The 8,866-nt window shown below is 41.0% G+C and overlaps 1 long non-coding RNA gene across 4 annotated transcripts in view; it reads right to left on the reverse strand.

Moving 5' to 3' along the window:
* Positions 1-8,418, reverse strand: part of LOC130148986 (uncharacterized) — a 28,783-nt gene extending 20,365 nt beyond the window's left edge. For all 4 annotated transcript variants that reach the window (XR_008821741.1, XR_008821739.1, XR_008821740.1 and 1 more), the window contains exon 1: positions 8,324-8,418. This is a non-coding gene — a long non-coding RNA (uncharacterized LOC130148986). The remainder of the gene's footprint in view (positions 1-8,323) is intronic.
* Between the last annotated feature and the right edge of the window lie 448 nt (positions 8,419-8,866).

Consider the following 8,866-nt stretch of genomic DNA (forward strand, 5'->3'; position numbering starts at 1 on the left):
TGAGCAAACAGAGTGATCATCATTTCAGGAATGAGATAACGAAATCAACTCCGTAAACCTCAGCGTTACAGTTTCAGTTAATTATCTACTAGAACAAGAAAATAAAATAGGCCTTTAAAACAGCCTATCAGCCTGGCAGGGGAGTTTTTTCAGGAATGAGCCATTCTACCTGCTCTGTGGGACTGGACTCCAACAGAAGCTGCCACCCGCCGCCCGGCTGAGCCCGTGGGTGCAAACACAGACCTGGCAACGCTGGTGCCACCGCTCAGCGAGAGGAGCTGCTGTCGCCGCACGTAGCGGGTCCTGCATTTCACCTTTTCCAGATTGTAGTCTGGGAGGTTGTAAATAACCATATGTAAGTTTTTGGGTTTGTTGTTAAATTACATTTCTAACTAACTTAGCAGCTTTAGATATGGTTTCATTACAAGCTATTTTTATTAAATCTCCTTTACAACATAAAAACTATTGCCTTTAAAATTAAGTTTAAAGCACTACTCCCATACAGGAGAACCTTTTTTTTCTTAAAAGTACTTTATCCCCTAGAGCTCACGTAAGGTGATATAAACAAACATGCATTTGTTAGCCCGCAGAACCTAGGAAGTCTTTTGTTTAGGTGTTCTTTTTTCTTTTGGCAAAAAGGTTGACACATGTAGTAGGTAGCAACAGGCTGAGCAACCTAACAGTTCATCTCTCTTTTCACTGCCTACCATTACCTTCACAGTATCAAGGCTGTCTTTTGTTCAAGATAAATGAGGCTATACTATTTGACAACACATTTTTCCTACTGCCTCCAACACCTGTATAACAAAAGAAAATAAATCAAAAATTAATGTCAGTTGCCAAGTCAACCCCACAAATTTGTATTCATCTAGATTTAAAAACAGTGACTGCACCACATAATCTTGTTTCTTATGCTTTGCTATCTCTCCTCTTCTTGGCAGTACTAAACACATAACATGCATACTCAGAGTGTAGTATATTCCCAGTTAAACTGTAGAATACGGCAGCATCCAAGCATCCGCAATTAACTGCACTGAGGCATAAATGGATCATAATTTATCAGTCAGTTTGCTTATGCAAAGAAGGTATTACAAATCACACACAGAAGAGAGGAGTGTTTGCAGAAGGTATCTAGGAGATAAAAATCTATGTGAATCTAAAACAGAAAACATGCTTTTAACCTAGAAAAAAGTCAAACCCCACAGCTGTCTTCAAGAAATGACAGCACGTCAAATTCAGCTTTGCTTATGCTTAGATCTTTCTTGGAAGGGCTGTAGCTATTTTTTTTTTCTTCTTCTAATTTAAGCTTTTTCTAAAGATGGGCTAGAAAAGAACTAAGACTGCACATGTACATCTTTGACTAGTGTTTCATAGAGAAAATAACTTCATCTGAGAAGCTTGTGAGGAAGATCCTCAAATCAATGGCTTCTCTGCTACCTATGCTCTTTCTCCCCCCATGACTGCACTTTGTTACAGGTATTAATGGCACAGATGAGAGTCAACCTAAGCCAAGGAATCTGAAAAGCTGTAATGTTTTATATCCTATTACTCCAAGTGTCACATGCAAAACCAAGCGAGTATAAATAGCCCTCTACTACATGCAGGGGAACTAAAATAAGATCTTGAATACTGGATGTCTGGTATGAGTGATCATATTTGTGAAAACTACTGTAAAAGGAGTACCGCATCATGAGCGGCAAAAATTCCTTCAAGGGGAGAATCCAGCAGGGAGAAGGCTGCAGAAACTTTACTTAGCTTTCAGGTACTGTGCAGTACGTGGCCATCTGAACCAAGGCAACTGCCCACACAAGCAAGCGTAAGAGGAATCCCACAGAAAATTTTGTATGTGGCAAACTCAAGGGCAGAAGTCATTTGGCTTAAGACACATGGGTACCTAAACTGGATAACTTTATTTCTTGAATAAAATGCTTTAACAGTCAGATAACGTCTAAAGCTGTATAGTCATTTGTCCTGTCTGCTCCTGTTTCTGGAACGGTTAAAAAAAAAAAAAAAAAGGCTCATTAACCAAATCTTTAGCTGCTGCTAGGTACTGATTACCTCAGCACTCCTTTAGCTGTATTTTCACATTTTGCAAAGGCAGTGATTTTGAGTGTGAAGGGGCTGAGTGGTGAACAGAACCTGACTGAATTTGTTTCCCTGCAGCTGTCTCAGCTGCGCTGCCAGGAGAGCGAAACACGCCGAGACACCCTACACTGGGTGAACTGCTGGTTAGCCAGCTCTGTAACCCTGAAATCAGAAACCACAGATGTTTGTGCAACGAGCTTGCCTCATAAAGCCAAGACTATTTTGAGCAATATTCTCGTTCTTTTCTGAGCAGGTAGGGTAAAGTGCTCAAAAGAAAGTGCTTAAAGACTTGCATATACTTGAGAACATCTACACAAGGGAACATGTGGTCTGATTTGCTAAAAAACTCAGTGTTCAGCAGTTTGCAACAGGGGGTAAGCGTTCTCAATGTACAGTCAGAAATAAAATCAGACCTTTTATGGTTTTGGAGTTTGGGGTTTGGGGTTTGGGGGGGGGGGGGGATGGAGGTTTTTTAAGATGTATAGAGAAAATCTAGTGGCAAGCACTTTACATTATTAGACCACGCTAATTGTCATATCACTGCATACAATGAAAAATTGGTTTTACTTGGAATAGAAAAGTTATTGGTGATTCAAGATGTGGCATTCTCTCTACAGAACCAAGTTTTGAAATCGTGCTTACAAAGAGATCTCCAACTTTCAGCTGAAGTATGAATACTAACATTTTCTTTCAACTGCAAGAAAAAAAAAAAACCAACACAAACCAACACACACCCCCAAAACAGCCCAAAGCTGAAAGCCAGAAAATCTCGCTTGAGCTTTAAAAGTCTGCAGGCCCGTTGCGTTAAGGTCTGGTTAGTAGTTTCCTGCAACTTAGGTTTGTCAGTATTGAAGGGAAAGGTAAGTTACCTTCATGGAAGGCAAAATAATTCTTAATTAGGATGATTAAAATGTTTAATGAACCTCCCACAAGATACACTTATGGAACTACACAATGGTACAAAATCTTGAAACAAAATAGGCAAGGTTATATGGTCTCCTGACTCCTGTCTGACAGCAGGACGGCGCTCAGCAACAACACACGCCGTATCTCAGGCTGGCACTGAAATGCAATTAAGATGTTTTTAGATGGCTAACAAACCTCCTCTTGCCCAACCGCTGCAGCTTGTCCAAATCTATCTTGGCTCTGCACTGGCAGAATTCACATCCTTTAAGTGAGGTAAACAACAGAACAGTGAAAATTCATTACAGCGATTCAAATTCAGATCAGAGGCAGAAATTAAATAATTAAATATTAAACAGATTCTGCTGAACTATAAAGTATGGAAGAGAAAGAAATTTGAACAGGCATAAATGGGTAAAAAGCTTGATCTACCAGAGCTTACATCAAAGCTGCTGTACAGTGGTTTATTTTATGAGTCTCCATTCTCCTTTGCTATTCTCTTGCACCACTAAGAGGTTACTGATTTGTGTTCCCGTGGTGCCTGGTGTCAGTTTTCCAACACATCAGACACTGTTGTTACCAGACTAGAATTATTTCATACTGACAGCCCAGAGTAGGATGTAGGGAATACATCCTGACCTTTCTGATCTGCGCTGGAAAGAACCAGCACAGGTTCATGTGCTACTTCCTCCCTCCCGTAACTACTGTCCAGGCCTTGACAGACTTACTCCACTGGTTTGCAGAGCTTGGTAGATCGTTAGCAAAGGACAGGAATACGCAAAACAGCAAGCAGGTCTGAATTGCACAGCTTTTTTTTCTCTGGGGTGCTACTGTGGAGTTGTGCAGTATCTCCTCATAAGAGCTGAAAATAGAAACTAGACAGGGAGACCTCTAGCTCCGCACATCTCATGGACTATGGTCTACCTAGAAAATGACACCCTGATTTTCAGAATTTGTCTTGGTTATTTGCAGAATAGTTATTTGCTTTCCATAATGAAAGCAACAGAGACAATTTCATATCCCCCCCACTCCCCACCCCTTACACTAAAGTTTTGAGTTTCTTGACAGAAGTTCTTGGTTTGCCAATAACAAATAGACAGAAGGAATGACTGGTTGGTCAACAGTTGTTGTGAACATCCAGCTACCTCCTGCACTGCCTAAAGAGCAAAATGTCTCATCTTCAGTCATGTCCGTGTCTTAGAATATATATGGAGTCAATGAAATGTTCACCAGTCAGAAGAGCAGACCCAAGAACCTACGACACCTACCTAAAAGAAAAACTATAATTAAATGCTACTGAAATATTACAGCATTCCATATTGATCCTAGGCTAAAAAGCTAGCTCTAGAGGCTAGTTTCACTGCACGCTGTTGAAAACGTACCACAGCAAATTTGCCTAACTCCCTCATGCACAGTCGTCATTATGTGATGCCCCAAAGTGGCAACTGTTTCATATCAATGTCACTTTTAATTAAGAGACTGCTGACTGGTTTATAGCCCATGCATCTGTAACAGCTTCCTTTCTGGCTGTGTTCTGTGGCCTGGTACAGATATATGCAACGTGCATATATCTTACATCTCCCCACTTGATGACTTCTTTTAAAATGGACTGCTGTGCCTTTCCGCAGGAGGAGAATGCAGAGCATTCTTTACAAGCGCCATTCAGTAAGTGCTCAGCATGCAGCCCGCTCCCTAACTTGCCTTATGAGAACTGCAACAAGGCAGATAAAACTGTAGCCTTACAAAGCAACCTGCATGGACATCCAGGTGAAAAAAACCCCACAAATATCCCACTCAAGAAAATGAAAGGTAAGTTCAACATTTGCACGCTTGTTTTTAGAAAGTCAAAAGAGCAAAGAACTAACTTTTAGCTGATGATACTCCATATTCTTAAGCAAAAAAAATTTACCAAAAGAGAAATTTAATCCTGACCATTTGAACAAAGCCTTTGGAAAGGCGACTGCTCATTTCCCAAACATACCGTGTTCTGTTGTGTGACCATGGATCAGTGTCCTCAACTACCTCCAAGTGACAGCTGAGCAACAGGCTATCGGGTTTTGTCTTTGGGTAAGAAAGCATTTTAAAACCAAATGCAAACAAGACTATAGGATATGAAATACCATCAAGTTAAATTGAGGGACTTGTCAGAAACAGCAGGTCCAGCTACTCAGCAGCACAAAGCACAAAGGGCCTCTGTGTGTAAGAACCTGTCTTATAAAGAGGTGCCATGTACATCCTCCCTGCAACTCAGTCCCTGTTACTGTAGGTTGGACTTTGCTACCAAAGCAAAGACACTGCTTGCTTCCAGGCTGTAACACAGATCTGATAATTGGGCTGGAGTTGGAAGGCGTGAGGAACAATTACCCTTTTGCCTAGCAATGAGAATTTAAGCAAAAGACTCATTTTCCTCTGTTCCAAAACACAGAGTAGTAGACAGGAGACTCAGAGATCACTTTCTTCTGTATTTCTGTTATCCCGTGCCTCCAGCTGTCTTAAATACCTGGAAGGCGGGACCAGAGTTCAGTTCTAACTTGCATTAATTCTTAACCTCTCCCCATTCCTCACAGTGCAACGCTACTTGCCACTGTCATCTGCGTCAGCTGTCCAACCCCCTCCATCTCAGCAGAGGAATCTCACTAATACCAGTGTTAGCCGCTCGCGATTCAGCAGTCCACAGCATGTACGAGTTACGCTGTGCTCTGTGCAGTAATTTTCCAGTACCGCCTTTCCTGTAGCCTTGTTAATCAAAGTGGATGTTGATGAACTGCAGTAAATGCTAATAAAATCTCTTCACTCTTTCCTAAGTCCTCTTGAAAACTGTGTACACGGAAATTCAGATGTTTTACTTAGCTGCACTGTACAGCTGGTGCAGTAGAGTAGTTTACAGAAAGGGGAAAATAAAATACAGGACCTTTTCCTGGCAGATATAGGTCACAACTAAATGATTTAACAGAAAAAACTTTGTTAACCAAGTTCTATTGCACAAAACAGAGTGGAAGCTTCAGGACGTCACCTTATAGCTGCAGTGGAGGGGGGGGATGAGGAAAGAGCAAATTAAAAATAAAAGCAGAGGAAGTGCTACAAACGCTTCCACTTGATCGAGCATCTCCGCGGATTGGCGGGGAGAGCTGTTGCTACACGGACTCTGCCTGCTGCTACCACACGTCAGAAGCCCCGCTAACAGCAGCACGGCGAGCCGGACTGCATTACAACATGCAGTGACAGTCCCCCTCAAGCCACCAGGAGAAGTAACAAGTTTGCCTGAGAACCTATACCTCCCTGAAATTAAGCAGTGTATGGGCAGAAAGCCGTAGCCTATAGATGTTTCATGTGAAGCCGTGCAAACTTTTGTTATATTAGTTCTTGTTTCCAAAGCAACAGAACACGGCTCAAATTTCTGCTGGTGTATTGTCTGATAAAAATCTTTTAAAACTGCATGATCATTGTAAGAAGGAAAGCAGAGAGACCAAGGTGAGACAATTTCAAAAGATACTGAACTGAAAGCAGAAAGCAAATTAAACCCCCTCATAAAAGAAAACAAGCCATGGCTTTACAATTAAGATACCCTTAAATGTTTTGGGTTTTTTTTTAATGGGGGGGAAAAAAAAGTTTTCCCTTTTTGTGCGATCTGTGTATTAAAATCAGCACTGACAAGACTGTACCTGAGGGTCTAAAAATCTCACCTGCCCCAGCATTAACTCTTTTCATTGGAAATCAAGGGCGTGCCCTAGCCCAGGGAAAAGTGACCAAAAATACCAGCTGCTTTAAGGTGCGGAATGGAGAAGCTAACAAACCACTGCTTCAGCTCCTAAAGTAATGTCAACCTGGGAACAAAACCCAGAAACTTAGTAAAATGAGCAACTTCAGAGTTCTGAGAACTGATCTGCTTGAGCAAGCCCTGAGTGGGCCATGGATTCAGTGGTACACCTTGATCATGAAAAAAAGTAATATTAAAGCAAATGATCCCAATTAACAGGCCAAGCTGCTGTGAAAATCTTCCACGTATAACTAAAAAGAACAAATTAATAAGGCTTTCTGATTAATTCAGGTCCATCAATAGCACAATTGTTACAGCCTCAGGTGTCATCTTCAAAAACAGCATTCATGTGAAAGACCTTCCATGCAGATTTCAGCAGTAAGTGGGACTTCAATCTCCAACACTAAACCTGATTAATTTGTGGTGAATAGGAAAATTCTTGGCCCATTACAAAAAGTAACTGGCCAAGAAGTCATGAGTTCTTCATCACAGGAGTCAGTCACACATGAAAATTCTAAGATGTGCACTTTTGGCATTTTGCAACGATACACATTAGATCCATCAAATAAATAATTGCATGTACAAACACGTTACCAGCAAGCTGTAATCTGCAGTTCTGCCTAGTGCAAAATGCCCAACAGAATTTTATTTCCTTGGAAGCTGTATTTGCGCATAAAGTGTGGCTTGAACTCTACCAATAGGAAAAAACTAAATAGTCAAAAGGTGGTGGCATACACGAACAGCAAATCCGTGAGGCAGTTGCACCTAACCCTTCTGCCTCCTCCCTGCACCCACAGGGCACTCGGAGCCGAATGCTGGCACATGCCTTGGCTGCGTCCCAGCACAGTCAGGTGGCCACAGCTGCACGGACTGGCAATGGCAGCAAACTGCCCTATGACCGAAGAAATTCATGCACTTCGGAAGGCAGAATCCAGTTATGAACGCGGAACTGAAGAACAGAGCTATTGATATCACATTTCAACAATAATAGAGTAATTGGTCCACTCCCTAAAATTCAGTGCTGTGATGACATTATTATTAATATCAAACGTATCAGTATTGCTTCAAATTATTTATTTTGGATGAGAATTTTACAAAGAAGTGATTGTATTTGACAGATGCACAATTATTTCCCTACTCTTTTGAACAAGTAACTTCACCTTGATTTCTTTGCTGTAATATCTTGGCCCAGTGTTTGCTTCTGTAAGAAGCGCCATGAATGAAGTCACAATTGTTTTCATGTCAATACCATCATTTAATTAAACAGTACAGTCACACCCTCTCATTTAAGTTGTGGTTAAGCGCCCTGTGGTGGGGGCGGAGAAGGAAGGGATATCTCCTCCAGGGAATGGAAGCCCAACTTTAAATTCACATATAAGAATTAATCCACAACTGCCTTTAAAAAACAAGAAAGTCATCTTTAACTCATGAGGGATTTCTTTCCTTCCCAAGAAGTATTTATGGGCTATTTTCTACTTTTGCCCAGAGAAGTATATCCCAGCAACAGGCACGTCCATCCCTCTACATACTGCCTAGGCAGTCAGTACAATGCTTGGCCTCATAAGAATAACTTCTTACAGAACAATCTTCATCCAGCCGCTTGCTGAGGTCCTTGCCTCGCTGCTGATTTTGAGCTTCCTAATGTAAAGCCTGTTTTAGCCTGCGAGTCCTTCTGGCTCACACTGTGAAAAGACTGGCTTATAATTCCTTAGTACAAACTGCAAACAAAATAAATAGGCTACCTAATTAAACATTAACTTCAGGAAAGACTTACTTCAGTGTGTTCTGAACTGCCCTAATCAACTAGCATGTGCCTTGGTTTAAAGCAGTATCTTACTAACCCACATTAACATTTTCATTGAAAATATACAGATTTTAAGTTAATTCAAATTACTTACTGCATCTTACATGCCAGTTTCATCTCAAAGAAGCTAAAAAGTAGCTTCTAAGGGGAAGCTTTTCTAAGGGGAAAAATATATTTAATTTATGTATAAGCAGCAATTAGAAAAAATAGGGCATAAGAAACAGGGTTAGAGATTTTATTATTATTTTTTAACTACATGGCATAACTGTCAGGGTTAAAAAGCCAAAGATTTAATTAGACAAACCCAAGCTCTACAT

This window comes from Falco biarmicus, chromosome 4 (genome assembly GCF_023638135.1).
Source record: "Falco biarmicus isolate bFalBia1 chromosome 4, bFalBia1.pri, whole genome shotgun sequence".
NCBI classification, from domain to species: Eukaryota; Metazoa; Chordata; class Aves; order Falconiformes; family Falconidae; genus Falco; species Falco biarmicus.